This window comes from Acyrthosiphon pisum, chromosome A2 (assembly GCF_005508785.2).
Source record: "Acyrthosiphon pisum isolate AL4f chromosome A2, pea_aphid_22Mar2018_4r6ur, whole genome shotgun sequence".
Lineage (NCBI taxonomy): Eukaryota > Metazoa > Arthropoda > Insecta > Hemiptera > Aphididae > Acyrthosiphon > Acyrthosiphon pisum.
The window spans coordinates 102,150,071-102,165,012 of NC_042495.1; the positions used below are offsets into that span (position 1 = coordinate 102,150,071).

Sequence of the window (14,942 nt, forward strand, 5' to 3'; positions counted from 1 at the left end):
CAAATTACATGTCTGGAATAAATTTTTACACTAGACAAGTGTAAAAAAAAATAATTATTCAATTGCCAACTAATTATTTTTATTCATATTTTACCTGCTTTTTAATTGAATATTAATAACTATAATCCATTATAAAATATATTGGTTTATTGATAGATGATCTACAAACATCATGCCCAAAACAATATCATCAATATAAGTTAGTTTATACATTTACATAGCTCTGCAAAAATAAAGAATTTTTTTTTAAATAACTAAATCAAAAATACAAAACAATCATTCAATATTTTTTATATCAATATTTTATGTAGATTTTCATATGTTTAGAGGGTCTCCTAAACAAATATATCTAACTGTTAATTAATATTAACTCAAGAAATATGGATAAATATTTAAACATTTCAGTTGTAAAGCAATATTTCTTCCAAAAAGAAATATGTATCTACGGTATTTATGTAATATATACACAATATATATAGTGAAATCTCTTTATTATAGGTAGAAAGGAGTGCAGTTTCTACTATAAATATTAAATTATATTTCATACAAAATCATTTATATAATTTTTTACCTTTGGCCTACAGACCAAAGACTATTTGATCTGGGAGCTTAAAATAAATATCAAAGTGATATTAATCTTTTAATAGTTCTAATCCCCCTTAAATTCTTACGTTTACAACTTGACCAATGGATATTCATAAAATATAAACATATTATAATTTCTTACAAAACACAAGTATAATTTGAAAAATATATGGCACACTTAAAATTCTATATTATGATTATTCACACATGATCACTAACATGGCTAAATAAAATAGTATTTATCCATGATCCAGATCAATCATATTTATGTTAAAACTATACCTTTGATGAAATGATGAAAAAAGTTGATAAAAATAATTTAATGAATTATAATTATACATGATACATTTTAAATCCAACAAAATTAACAATATAATTAAATTAATTTAATAATACAATATAAATATAGAAAAAAACATTGGTATAAACATTAATTATATACAATAAAAACTCAGTAAAAACTATAACAATGTTGTATGTCATGTATAGGGACATGAGTACAGCTAAAAGGTATAGGAATTTAATTTGACGTTAACAAATTATTTTATATTTTAATAGATAGTTTTCTATTTTTTTACAAATATACAACAGATTTTATTTATGATGAACTATCAATCCATTCAATTTGTAAAATTACATCTAATTTTAACAACTTTGTGCTTCAACACCAAATGACTTTCTAGCTGGAACTTCCTAGCAAATTTCTTTGGACACAATGAACATAAAAAACTGGGTTCCACACCACACTCAAATTTCACATGAGTGTATACTCCACGCTTATATTTGTAACTTCGACCACATAAATTTGGACATAGGAAGCGGGAACTAATATCTGTAACATTAATTATTATGTTCGATACTAATACAATTTAATAAAATTATTTTTTATGCAATACATGCAACTACATAATTAAAAACATCAATTACGTCATTATCAAATGTAAGTTTATCTTAATACAAACATTAAAAGATAAACAATATTATAAAACACTACCTACTTAGTATAACTTACAATTTAAAAAATAATACAAATACTAACCTAGTATGTACAATTTATAAATTAATATTTAAAAAAAGTGCAATTATAATCACAAATGCAATAAATTATAAGTTAGGCAGATATAGTAAAAAAAAAATGTGTATAATGTATTTATAATTTTTGTTCTAATCATTAAATAGACAATATGAATGATTTAAGTGTTTTTGAATTGTATAAGAAAATCAATAGATTATACTTATGTACATTGTAGTATTATAGTATCGTTATTAAGACATTTATTTGGTAAGAATTAAAGAATTTATTTCAAACAATTTTGGACAAAACTGGGAATAAAATTGTAAGAACAATAAATTAAAACAAAATATGTACCTATACTCAGCCAGCTGAGTAATCATAAAGTTCTTTCATCATATCAACTGTCAAGTAATATAGTATGTACACTGGCCATGTGAAGTTTAAGCCTATTTTTATATTGATAACTTTTCATACATATAGAACACACAAATTTGGGTATCACACCGCATTCATTGTTTAAATGTTGACTCAATCCATTAATTGCTTTATAATGCTTGCCACACTGATTAGGACAATGGTAACGGCCATTTTTAAAATTAGACTTGAGACTTGTCTTGTGGTTTAAACTTTCACCTATTAATAAAAACAGAAAAAATTAGTTTACAGCATTTGTTTATTTAATATTTGAATGGCAATTTGTTAAAAGGGACCCATGTACATTTTCAACTACTTTTCAGGAGTAACAAAAAACAGTTTTCCTTTATTTATATTTGCGTAATAAGTACATGGGTACCTTTTAACAAACTATGAAATATTTCATAATAATTTTGCACAGACAAGATGATATGAAATAGGTACTTTTTAGCACAAAACTATGTGTTTACATAAGACGATGAATAATATAAAACAAAACTATTTTTTTCAAAAATGTAACTTAGGTCCCTTTTAACAAAGTGTCATTCATTTATATAAAAAAATTATTCAAATAAATATAAAGCCATAAATTGAAATTTTGTCAATTTTTTAGACATAAAAATAACAGTCATGTAAAAAGTATGTCATACAAAAAGTTCACAATATTATATATTTTTCATTTAATAAATCCATAGAGACAAAGTAATAAGAAAAGTATTAAGTACTATATAAACCAATGGATTTGACACTCATATTTTAAAACAGTTTTAACACTACAAAATCTTTACTTAAGGAATAATTTAAATACAACTATTAACTTAGGAACAATTAAATATAACTAAAAGTTATAAAGTGCCTGTTTAATTTACCAACTATAAAAATATAACTAACAACATTTTATATATTTTCTAATAAGTTTGATTAAAATTTGTCTAAATATAATATTTGAATTCAACACATGAATATTAAATACAGTAGGCGCTGCTTATTATAAACACGGTTAGAGTTAACAATTGTATATTGTTATCGTAGTACATGCTGTATTACTCTGGTTATGCACATAATTTAATTTTTGTATTGTATTATCAGTTACTTTATGCTATCCATTTTGTCCAAAACCAATGATTACTAAAACGATAACCACTGTATTTTAGTATAAAGAATTTATTCCATTAAAACTCCATGTTTTACTGCTTTATGAAGTTGTAGAGTTGCTTTACGAGTGAAAATACCAGTACATATATCACAAGGAAATTGTTGACCACAGTAGTATAAAATATGTTTTTTCAAACTACCAACATTTCTGTATTTTCTTTGGCATCTTTCACAATTATACTCTGTAGAGAAAAAACATAAAATAACATCAGAATACAATATAATAGAATTCTTAACAATTAAAATTAAATTTCATTATCAAACACAATACACCAAGTTTAGTATTTCATTATTTATTTTCTATAAATCATTTAAATATAAATTAAGGGAATATCATCCATATGTGTTGTCTTCGTCTTACATACAAGAAAGATTAAGCCATTAAGAACATAGGAAAAACCACAGATAGCCAAGTATAGTAAAATTTATGTAAATCTATATTTTAGTTTTATACAAATATTAAGTTGTCCAAGTTCCAGTAAAATCAAAAAAAAATATTAGAATAAAAATAGTTATTCAAACTTTAGTACGCTTCTACACTACAGAAAATTTGTAAAAATTGAGTTACTCACAGTATTGTTGTGGATGTCGATATACACAGATATATATTTTTTAAAGCATTTCATAAGAGCACACCCTGTTTTTGGCATGTTGACTGATGACTACAGCTGTGCTAAACTCTGCCTTACCCACTTACAGCATAGCCAAAGCCAACAATCCTATTAGAATTAACCCGATTAAGGTAGGTTAGGTTACTATACTAAAAATGATCGGTGTACTAGATATTCTCTTTTGGAATAGAGTATAAGCAATGTTAAAATTTAATAAAATAATAGAAGCAACCACATAATACAGCAAGGTCTAAAAATAAATAAAATAATAAACATAATTGTATTCAGTCATTTAATTTATTTATTTTAGTATTAAAAAATAACAAGACAAATAAACAGACTATACGTTATTTTATATAAAATGTTTACTTATGTGTTAACTTTTGTATTGTTTTATTTATTACAAATTTGTAGGATTCTTATTAAAAACTTTGATATATATATATTTTTTTAAGTGTTATTATTTTTCTTCTAAATTTACTTAGTATATAATCTGAAAATAAAAAATAATAATTTAACTGTTGAATTGATAAATTTTCATTTCAAATTAATTGTTTATGAATATTTAGCATATGTGCCTTATACGACACTGGTTGTTTAAAGAATCGTTTGCAGAATTTACAATAGAATTTTGGTATGACACCACATTCATACTTAAGGTGATTGTGAATGCCTGGCTTGGTTTTGTATATTCGGCCACAATTTTGATTATGACATTGGTATCCAAATTCACCGTTATTTTTCATTGCTATGAATAAATATAATTTAGTATACAGTACAAAATCAAAAAAATAAGAATATTAATAAAAACCAATTCAAGTAATTAGCTGTAAGCAATGGTGTATCTTGAAGAATTTGGGCCCCGGTGAAAATATTAAATGTTGGTTAAGTTTAAAGTTTAAAGTTTAGCTATATTATACATTCAAATAATTGTGATTAAATCAGTAAAACAATATTTTTATTTTGTAAAATTATACTAGAATAAAGTAATAAAGTGGTATAAAAAATATCTTAGATTAATCCTGCTGCAAAACAGTATTGGGAACACCAGATCTAAACTATGGTTCATAAAATTAAAAGATTGTCTATATTCAAGTATTCAATTAAGGGCAGTAAAAATACTATTACTATTAGTGACTTTATTTCTCAATGTTGTGTTTAAGGCCTTGGATTCATGGACAGCAATTTTTTACAGCACTAACTTTTAATTTTATTAAATTGATAAAATTATGTTAACCCATATAATGTGTTTTTTAAATTTAAAATTACAATTAATTTTATTTGTTATAAATATAAGAAGTTTAATACAATGCCACTATACCACTAATACCCGTGGCAGCATAAAGTATTTTTTTCTATAATGCCCTTATTTAAATTAAGTACTCACATACTAATTGTTTCTGTATTAATGTACATGGCTATCCCCTACACTACCCACCAACCCCGAATCCATAAAACTACATAAATCATTTGTTTAAAATAATAATTAATTGATGAGTATCATAACATTATACAAAAAACCGATTATTAAATGTGGAGTCTAGATATTATAATAAATAATTGATAAAAATATAAATTACAGGTATATTTTTGTATTAACTAATGTCTAATAATAACAATAGGCACGAATATAAAATGTAATTTTAATACTTTTAAACAAAATTTTATTTTATGGAGGGGGTTAAGAGAATTAAAAATCTTTGGATATTCCACAAAATATTATGTTCAAATTTGTAAAAAAAATATATTCCCAGCACATGCTCTATAATACATTTTTTACAAGTTTCTTGTAAATGGGTACAAAAAATACTGCAAGTAATTTATTGTTGTGTGCACATAATGTAATTATAATAATATAACATACTTTACAAATAAAATAAAAATAAAATACAATAAAATATATACCCTACAACCTTATTATAAATAAATCAAGATTTTATATTGTACTAATGATAATCAAAAAAGGGGAAAAAATTTAATATTGATAAAGTAAATTAAATAAAGTTTACGACCTTATTATAAAAATCCTTAACTTTATGAAAGTAATAAAATATTGGGAAGTTATTGTGATTTGATAACATTATTGATTAAAATCATAATGTATTTTCATCATGTGAAGCTTATAACTAGTTCGTTGTTTGAAAGACCTTTGACACTTGCCACAATAAAATTTAGGCGGAACACCACATTCATAATTCTGATGGTGAATTAATCCTCTTTTGTATTTGTATTTACGTCCACATCGTAAACAACTGTAACAACCTACAACATAAACATTAATACATTCATAATATTAGACATTATACACTTCAACTGGGATCACACTATACCGATTTAGGTTATTTTCCGCATTTAATAGTAAATAAGAAAATGTCCGTAACATATTATCTAAATGTTGAATTTATTCAACTCACAGCTCTACATTATGACACATTGAACCAGCTTTCACATTTAAAAAAATGTTATTATTTATTTTTTAACCAATAAAACTAAGAAATAATATATTAATATTTTTCAATTTTTTTTATTGTGGGGAGGTTTGCCATAATCTATTCCGCAAATTAGTAAGAAATTTGCTCAAAAAAATTAAATTATACTTACCTAACACATGCATTACACTAAATTGTTATAAACGTATACTTTTTACTAGTTATACTTAATAAAAATGGAAAAAAAAATATAGCAAGTCATATTTGTATACTAAGTGCCAACCAATATAATTTATAAATTATAGAAAGAAAAATACAACAAATACCTATAATGTTAACCTTCATAAAAACAAAATATTTACATTTTGTAAGATGGATAAATATTTAAAAGATGATTTTACTAATACTTAAAAGTTAGTAATTTACTAATATAATATGTACATAATGATTTTATCATACATAAACTAATAACCTATATTATATTAAAAATCATAAGTAATATTAGTAAATTGTTATAATTTTATATTGTTAATTATTAAAATCATAATGCATTTTCATCATGTGTAGCTTATAATTAGTAGATTGTTTGAAAGACTTTTGACACTCGCTGCAATAAAATCTAGGTGGAATACCGCATTTATTACTCTGATGCTGAATTAATTCTCTCTTGTATTTGTATTTATTTTCACATCGTAAACAACTATACTTCATACCTATAAAATATACATTCATACATTCAGATAATTAGCAATATTATACACTTCAGCTTGGTTCACACTACACAGTGCCAGATTATGTTCGGTATTTTAGACTTAGGTGAAAAAATGTTAGTAACAAGTTATCTAAGAGTTGAATATACTTTGCACACGACTCTAATGACACAGTGAAGTATGAAACCTGCTTTAAAAAATTGTTACAATTTATTTGACCAACACAGCTAAGAAATTGAACATATTATTGTTGTTATTTTTTTTTATGGAAGGGGTTTAGAAAAAAAAAAATTATACCCTATAGATACATGCACTATATTAAATTGTTATTGATTTAAAGAAAAAACTTTATAAAAATGGAAAAAAATACAGTAAATCATATTTGTACACAACGTGCAATCTAAAACAATTTATAAATTATAGAAAGAAAAATACAATAAATAAACTGTATAACCTTATTAAAAACAAAACATTTATATTTACATTTACATTTTAGAAGAATTTACTTATTCTTAAAAACAAATAGCATATAATTAGTTTCTATTAAGTTTATAATAAATTTATAAATTTATTATTTTAAAATTTAAATACATTAACTAAGACTACATTATATTGTAAGACTTCAAGATAAAAAAGTTATTATTTAAAAAGTAATAAAATATTGGTAAATTATTGTGATTTGATACTATTAACGTTTAAAATCATAATGTATTCTCATCGTGTGAAGCTTATAATTAGTGGATTTTTTGAAAGACTATTGACACAGTCTACAATAAAATGTAGGCACAACACCGCATTCATATCTTTGATGTATATATAATCCTCTCTCTTATATATATTTATGGCCACATTGTAAACAACGATATGTGATATCCATATGCATGCATGCAATTAAACACATAATGCACTTAACATAAGTATTATTATTAGACTATCATAATTAAGAAATGTATTGTAATGAAAAATTTTTAAGCAACAGGATATTAAAATCAGTAGATTGCTACATGTTTTAAATGTATAAAGGGATATTTAGATATATTTGAAATATCTAAGGAGTATATAAATAATTGAAACTTTCTGTTTAATTCTAAGAGATTTATTACTCTTATTTTTAGGATAACAGCTTTACAATTTTCTAAGTTTCAACAAATTACATACTTGTTTAAGATGGATTGGTATATTACAATGAACATTTTTAATAAAATCTACATTTAAATGTCTACCAGAGACTAGTCCTGTTTCTGATGTCTTCACCCAGTCTTAGAAAATACTTATTTAAGATAAAAACAAAAATAACTCACCAAGTACATAGTAATGTTTGGTGAATCACAAATAAATTCATAGCAAAACTTATAATAATGAAATACCAACATTCATAATTCTTATGTGCATATATTTTTAAATTTATGTCCAAAATGTAATACATTTAACTTATTTTTAATTATGACATAATATAGTTAGGTCACATTTATAATAACTTGTAATTCACATAATTTTTATCAATTAATAGTAACTTAGGATATATACAGTAATTGCACCAAAATAACAAATTTCTTATATTATTGTTAAAAATAGTAAATACGTGTGTTAAAATGGAAATATTTTAATATTATATCTTTACTCTATTCATGTTAAGAAGGAACCCCTGCGGCCGACCTCTGCGTTGAGGTTAAGATGGTATTAATGAGCCTCTCAATAGAAACACGTAGCCGCTTAAGATTTTCTTCTTAAGGTGAATAGAGTATAATATAAAGTTAAAAAAATAAATATATTAGTTATAAAGTATTATTCAATTATAATATTTCTTCTGTAATTATTCAGATTAGTTAGGTTCTTTATTTATTTCAACCAATATATTTTAGGCAATCATATAATCGTGTTTTAGCATTAAATGTCTCTTGAAGTTTGAAGGATAGTAAATGCATTTCCTACAAAATTTACAAACAAACTGTGGTCTTTTGTTGCATTCGTATTTGATATGAGTTAGCATTGTAGTTCTATGACGATAAGTTTGACCACACTGTAGACAAGTATTTTTAGTAACATTATCATCAGAATCATTTTTTTTTTTTTTTACCACTGCTATAGTAAATAACTGTAAAAAAAAAAAGTAATTAAAATATATGAATAAATTTTATTTGAAACATAATATCATAGTTTAACATAACAAAACAAAATAAAGTTTTCTTTTCTTTTGAATTGTAAATATTCACATGTATTACGTAGTTTTTTTCTATCATCAAAAATACCAATCTACCTTTTGGTTTTTCATATATTTATGAGGCATCAGAAAAATATCAATATTAAGTAATCACGATGGATAAATAAACAGATGAAATGGGTATGGAAGTTTATCTCTACAAAATATTATAAGAAATTTTGTTTAAATATCTATTGTCTATATCTTTGTTTTAAATTAAAAGAAACATAAAAATCAAAATAGTAGTAAATATAAAATATTTTCTTAAAATTGTGTTCAAAAAAATTTCTTGATAAATATTAATTTAATAGGTAATAAGAAATTACATATATTAGGTATTGATATATTTCATAATTGTATAAAAGATATAAGTCAGGTGATGTTTTTGATGATATTTATCAAAGCAATTAATAATAATAAAGCATATAGGCCAAATATGGTAATGGATGTTAAAATATCAGCGATTCACAAATTGTAATTAACATAAAATAACAAACTTTATTGTATTTCAGATAGTTATAATAATTGTATTCTGTTACTTCTAAAACTAATACATAGATCTACAATAGTAGGAAACATTTAATCATAAAAATACTTTAGTTTACATAGTAACACAAAATTAAGTACCAAATATTATGTTTCGTATAATTAGCTAGTGGTGTAAATATTAGAATGAAAAACAATTTCGGACAAATTGTAAGGTGAAAATATTAAAAATTGCAAAATAATAAGAAAAAACTTTATACCTACTTGACAACCATAGTATTAAAACTCTTTTTAATTCATCATTACTCTGCAAAATAACTGGGGAATTTATACCACTTGAGACTTGTATACAATACTTGTTAGTGGCGTGCTCAATTTTTTGTATGAATAGGAGGGGGAGGTAATATGAAATTTTTTACTGTTCTCAGATGCAGTAAGTATACTTTCATTGCTTTAACATATTTTTTTTTTTTTTATACGACTTAAATAAGCAAAGACGGTAGGGGGGGATATGACACCCTTATTCAACCTGATACTTGTAAGCACAAAGAATAAAGGTATTGTAAAAAAAAAAAATAAACCTGAAAAGTTAATATAAAATAAAGAATTATGTGAGCTATAACAAGGTATCTGAAAAAAAAACAAAAAACTTTTTTTCTGAATTTTGTGCTTAAAAGAAGTAAAAACTTTCATCGTTTAACAAAGTTAAAATCCTACTTTGACTTTTTATTGTAGACTGTAAATGATAAAATAAAATGTCAATGACATAATAACCAAATTAATTGTTATATTTGCACAGAAAAATTGAGTAGGTCTCTATAAAAAGATATAAAATATTATAATTTCTGATCACTCATGATGTTGAGCTAAGTACAGGTTGGATATATTTCTAAGGATAATTTGTAGTATATAAAATCTATATAATAATATTATTTTCTTTATTCAATTGGTTGAAAAAATGTTTTCAAAAAATATAGTATAATATATCTTTAACTTGGGAACATATTTATATGTAAATGCATATTTTTATTAGAATATAAAAGATATTTAATATATCACAAATAATTCACTGTGTTTATGCTTCCATATTCATTTATGAACATCCTCGTGAACATCTTTTCGTGGTTTAATTACATAGAAATCAACTCTCTACTCATAAGTCAATACCAACCTACCACAGAATGGCATAAATAGCTTTAAATTAGACAAAATATTTCCAAAATGGTATTATTTATAACATAATAAATACAGTAAACAGCCAGTTATTATTTTTTAAATTAAATATTCAATTTTTTCAAAATATGAACTAACATTCAAAAAAAAATATTGTAAGGAAACTTATGACTAAAAGGATATTTTTATAAAATTTTTAAGTATTTTCATTTTGACAAGAGTAAATAAAATTCTAGCAACATAAATAGGTTAAGCCTAAATAGCATAATATTATATCATTTCTATAAAATGTTACCTACATTAAATATTTGATGAAAATTTCAAGCCTCTAGGGTTATTTATTTCTGAATAACAAACAAAAATAAAATCAATTTTGTAAGTGATGTAGCAATAATACCTAATACCAATATCTATTAACTGTCAAACTCGGGCTTGACAATTTACACCAGAAATTTATAATAATTAAAAGTTTTTATATATAATAACAAAAAAGCTATCTATTTATTTTAATGATATAATACATGTTCTATAAATAATTTTATTTTATTATTATTATTGTTTTGAACATATTAACAATTTAAAACTTTTTTTTGTGTTTTAGGGATCAAATTGCATTTATGTACATTACTATTGATAATACAGAACCATTTTTGAAATAATACACATACCTATTAGGTATTCTCATTTAAAACATTTTAATTACATTTAATAATAAGAACAGTATAGCTATTGAATAGATTACAATATATATAAAAATAAAATAATAACTATAAAGGTTAAAATAAATCAGTCACAAGATAAATCCCAAACCATGATAACTTAATTTTTCAATATTTTGAAGGATTAAAATATATGTAATATGTATGACACCCTAAGATAAAAACTAATAAAATTAATAAAAATATTTTATTGAAAAACAGTATTGCTTATTATTTATTAGTACCTAACTAAATTTGTTTAAATATAGAAATAATACATAAATGTACCTATATGGTCAGTGTTTTCAACAATCATATAGACATAGCTAATGTTGATGAATGTTTACCATAAATATGAGATTTCAATGTAAAGTTATATCTACATTTTTTTGGACACCAAGGACATTGATAAGATGGTTCAATGCCACATTCATTTTTCAAATGTCTATGCAAATTTCTTAAATGCACATATGACTTTTCACATTTTGGACATGGAAACTGGCCATCCACTTTGAATAAGGAGTCAATCATTGATCCTATTGAATAAATACTAAGTTAATAACAACAGAAAATTAAAATATATATTTTTTATATATTATTATACAACAAAATTGTGTATTATTCAATATCATCTTTGAAATATTTACAAAATATTGATGATTAAAATCTCTTGAACAAATAAAAATTCTTGTTAGTTATTCATTAATAGGCAGCAACTTAGAAAACAGCATTTATTTACTAAAATATGTTCTTTGCCACTGATTATTGAAAAAAAAACTTTTAAAACAATATTTATTTGTTCATAATTTATTTAAAGCAATATAGTTTGTTAGATATATAATTAATAAAATAGGTAACAATAAGTCTACATGTATGAATAATATATTAATAAAAAAATGTTGTAAATAATAATAATCATAATATCTTAACATCCATGGTATTAACTACATAAGCAAAAAAAAAGCTAAAAGCAATAATTCTAAAATAATAATTTAATAAAAAATCAAGATAAATTTGTAATTTGAGTAAAATACCTGGTGTATTTTTTTGTTTTTTCCTATAAGAGCATTTTTGAATGTAACAAAATTGTATCCAGTGTGTTAAATAAACAAGGAAGTAGGATAGTTTCATAAGTACATTTTTAAAGCTTAGGCTAAACCTTATTTAATATTTATTGTAGTTTTTTGGGTTGTACAGCTTCACACGTTGCATACCATATGCGAATACCTATAAGAACATGTATCGGGAGAGAAAGTGATATTGGTTTAATAAACTTCAATAATAATCATAAATATGGGATTATGTGGATAATGTAAACCTTGGTACTAATAAAACATTAAAATAAGCACTTTGCAAATATATTTTTATTGTTATTTGACTATCTTTTAAAAAATATTACTTAAATTTATAATGATCAATATATTTAAAACTTTTAACTAAGACATTTGGGTATACCCGGTTAATTGGATTATTTTGTATAAATATCAATTATCAGTCAGGACTACTTCACTTATTGCAATTTGGCTGACAAACATTTTATCAACATATATTGTTAGATGGGTCACAAGATGCTCTAGAACTGACAGATGTATATTTCAAAATGTTGTTATATCCCACAAAATATTATAACAATGACTAATAATTATAATTAAATCTTTTAACTATGTACTTGACTTCTTTGCAAATCCTCTTCACTAACCCATTTGAATTTAGTTAATTTAGTTATCCACCCAGTACACATGTTGTTACAATTACATATTTTGAATATGTAATCAAATATTTCCTGTCTAGGTATAAATAAAATAACAACTATTTAATTAGGTAAGTGGATTATAACAATATAAAAATAGGTAAATCATATAGGTAATACACAAACACCTTAATAGTATAGATAACAATTATCTACATATAATATTTTATCTATTTATTAGTATAATTGTTATTATACATTAAAATTATTAAAACATTTTAAACACCAGTTACTAATGTAATGTCCTAACTGGTGCGATTTCTATTCTGACCATGTTGTTCCACACACAGTGCGTTGCCACATGCGGCAAAATACAAGATATTTTGTTTTTCCTCGCATGTGTGAAAATCAGCTAGGATAAGTATGTTCAAATAAATAGTTATAACCTTAATAAGATAAAGATCAGTACTCAAAATCATTAGTTAATAATATCACATAGTTTCAAGATGAAATATTTGTTCACTATACTCTGTTCACCGAGAGAACATGCCGGCTCTGCGCATGCAGACTGACAGCTGCTCGCTCGCCGAGGCTCTATTTCCCCCTCCAAGATTTGCAATGACAATAGGTAATCAACGCCAGTCGGCAGTCACATCCTGCTGCCGATAGCTATGAGATGCGCAAAACGAACTGGTTTTCGTCAGGCCGCAGCGTGTTCTCTCGTCGAACAGAGTATATATTCTATGTTTTAAATCATATTTATTGTATAACCAATTAAAATATTTGTATCATCATAACTTATTTTAACTTGCACAATTACATAAAATAATGGAAATATAAGGCTTTGTATGCAAGGAAAACATACACCACCTTTTATGTCCATAAATAATAAAATTATTTAAACTCAAGGTATAGAATGATTTATAATTTACATTATTAAATATTTAAACAACAGAGTGATGTAAAATTCTTGAGGATGGTGTTTAAGAAAATGTACCACTTAAGCTGGGCTTTGATAAACAGGTTACATTTTAAAGACACATTAATTATCGAATATTATAGAATAATAAACAATAACTTTTTTAAAATGATAAATTAAGAACTGTATTAGGTAATATTAATGTTAGGATCATTACCTACTCTCAATGTTATTTCTTTATTCAAAAATGTTAATTATTAATGATTATCAATAAAAATGACTGTGACATTTTCAAATAGAAGACATCATACCTAATGGTAAAACCACAACATTTTATAATTATTAGAATAAGCTTCTTATTTTTCACTTGAGAGATGTATGTTAGTGAATGATTTCACTGTTTTTATATAATTTACAATTATTAATAAAACTTAACTAGGTAAAGAGGTAAGAGGGAATTCATTTTTTTCAATACTAGGCAAAGATAGAAATTATGGGTGCTTGAGAAGGAGGGGCCTAAGCCCCTAAAAAATTATTGATCATTTTTCAAAGCTCCCACTTCTTATTTTGTAAAGAATGATTAATGCCCCCTCTAAAATTCAAACAAGTCTCTGCCTATGATTTTAAGAATATTACCATTAATAGGCAAGTACCAATATTTAATTTAAATATAATAACATCAATAAAATGGACATAGAGTTTATTTATATAAAATTAAATTTTTAAAGTACTTTTCCATTCAGCACAAATAAAAATTCACATATTTGTTTATTATAAATTATTGTATTCAAATATTTTTTAGCCGACCATATTTTGTTTAGTGGGCAAAATATTCTTTTGAGAATTAACTTTGATTA

At 24.0% G+C, this 14,942-nt stretch overlaps 1 long non-coding RNA gene across 2 annotated transcripts; it reads right to left on the minus strand.

Annotated features, from left to right (window-relative positions):
• Positions 1–1,228: 1,228 nt before the first annotated feature.
• Positions 1,229–5,682, minus strand: LOC103310247. 2 transcript variants are annotated; one of them, XR_003839413.1, is made up of 3 exons: positions 4,435–5,682; positions 1,955–3,351; positions 1,229–1,417 (listed from the first exon to the last, which is right to left on the minus strand). It is a non-coding gene; the product is annotated as an uncharacterized LOC103310247 (long non-coding RNA). The 2 variants fall into 2 exon arrangements; XR_001680006.2 differs by lacking the exon at positions 4,435–5,682 and having other exon boundaries at positions 1,955–4,085.
• Between the last annotated feature and the right edge of the window lie 9,260 nt (positions 5,683–14,942).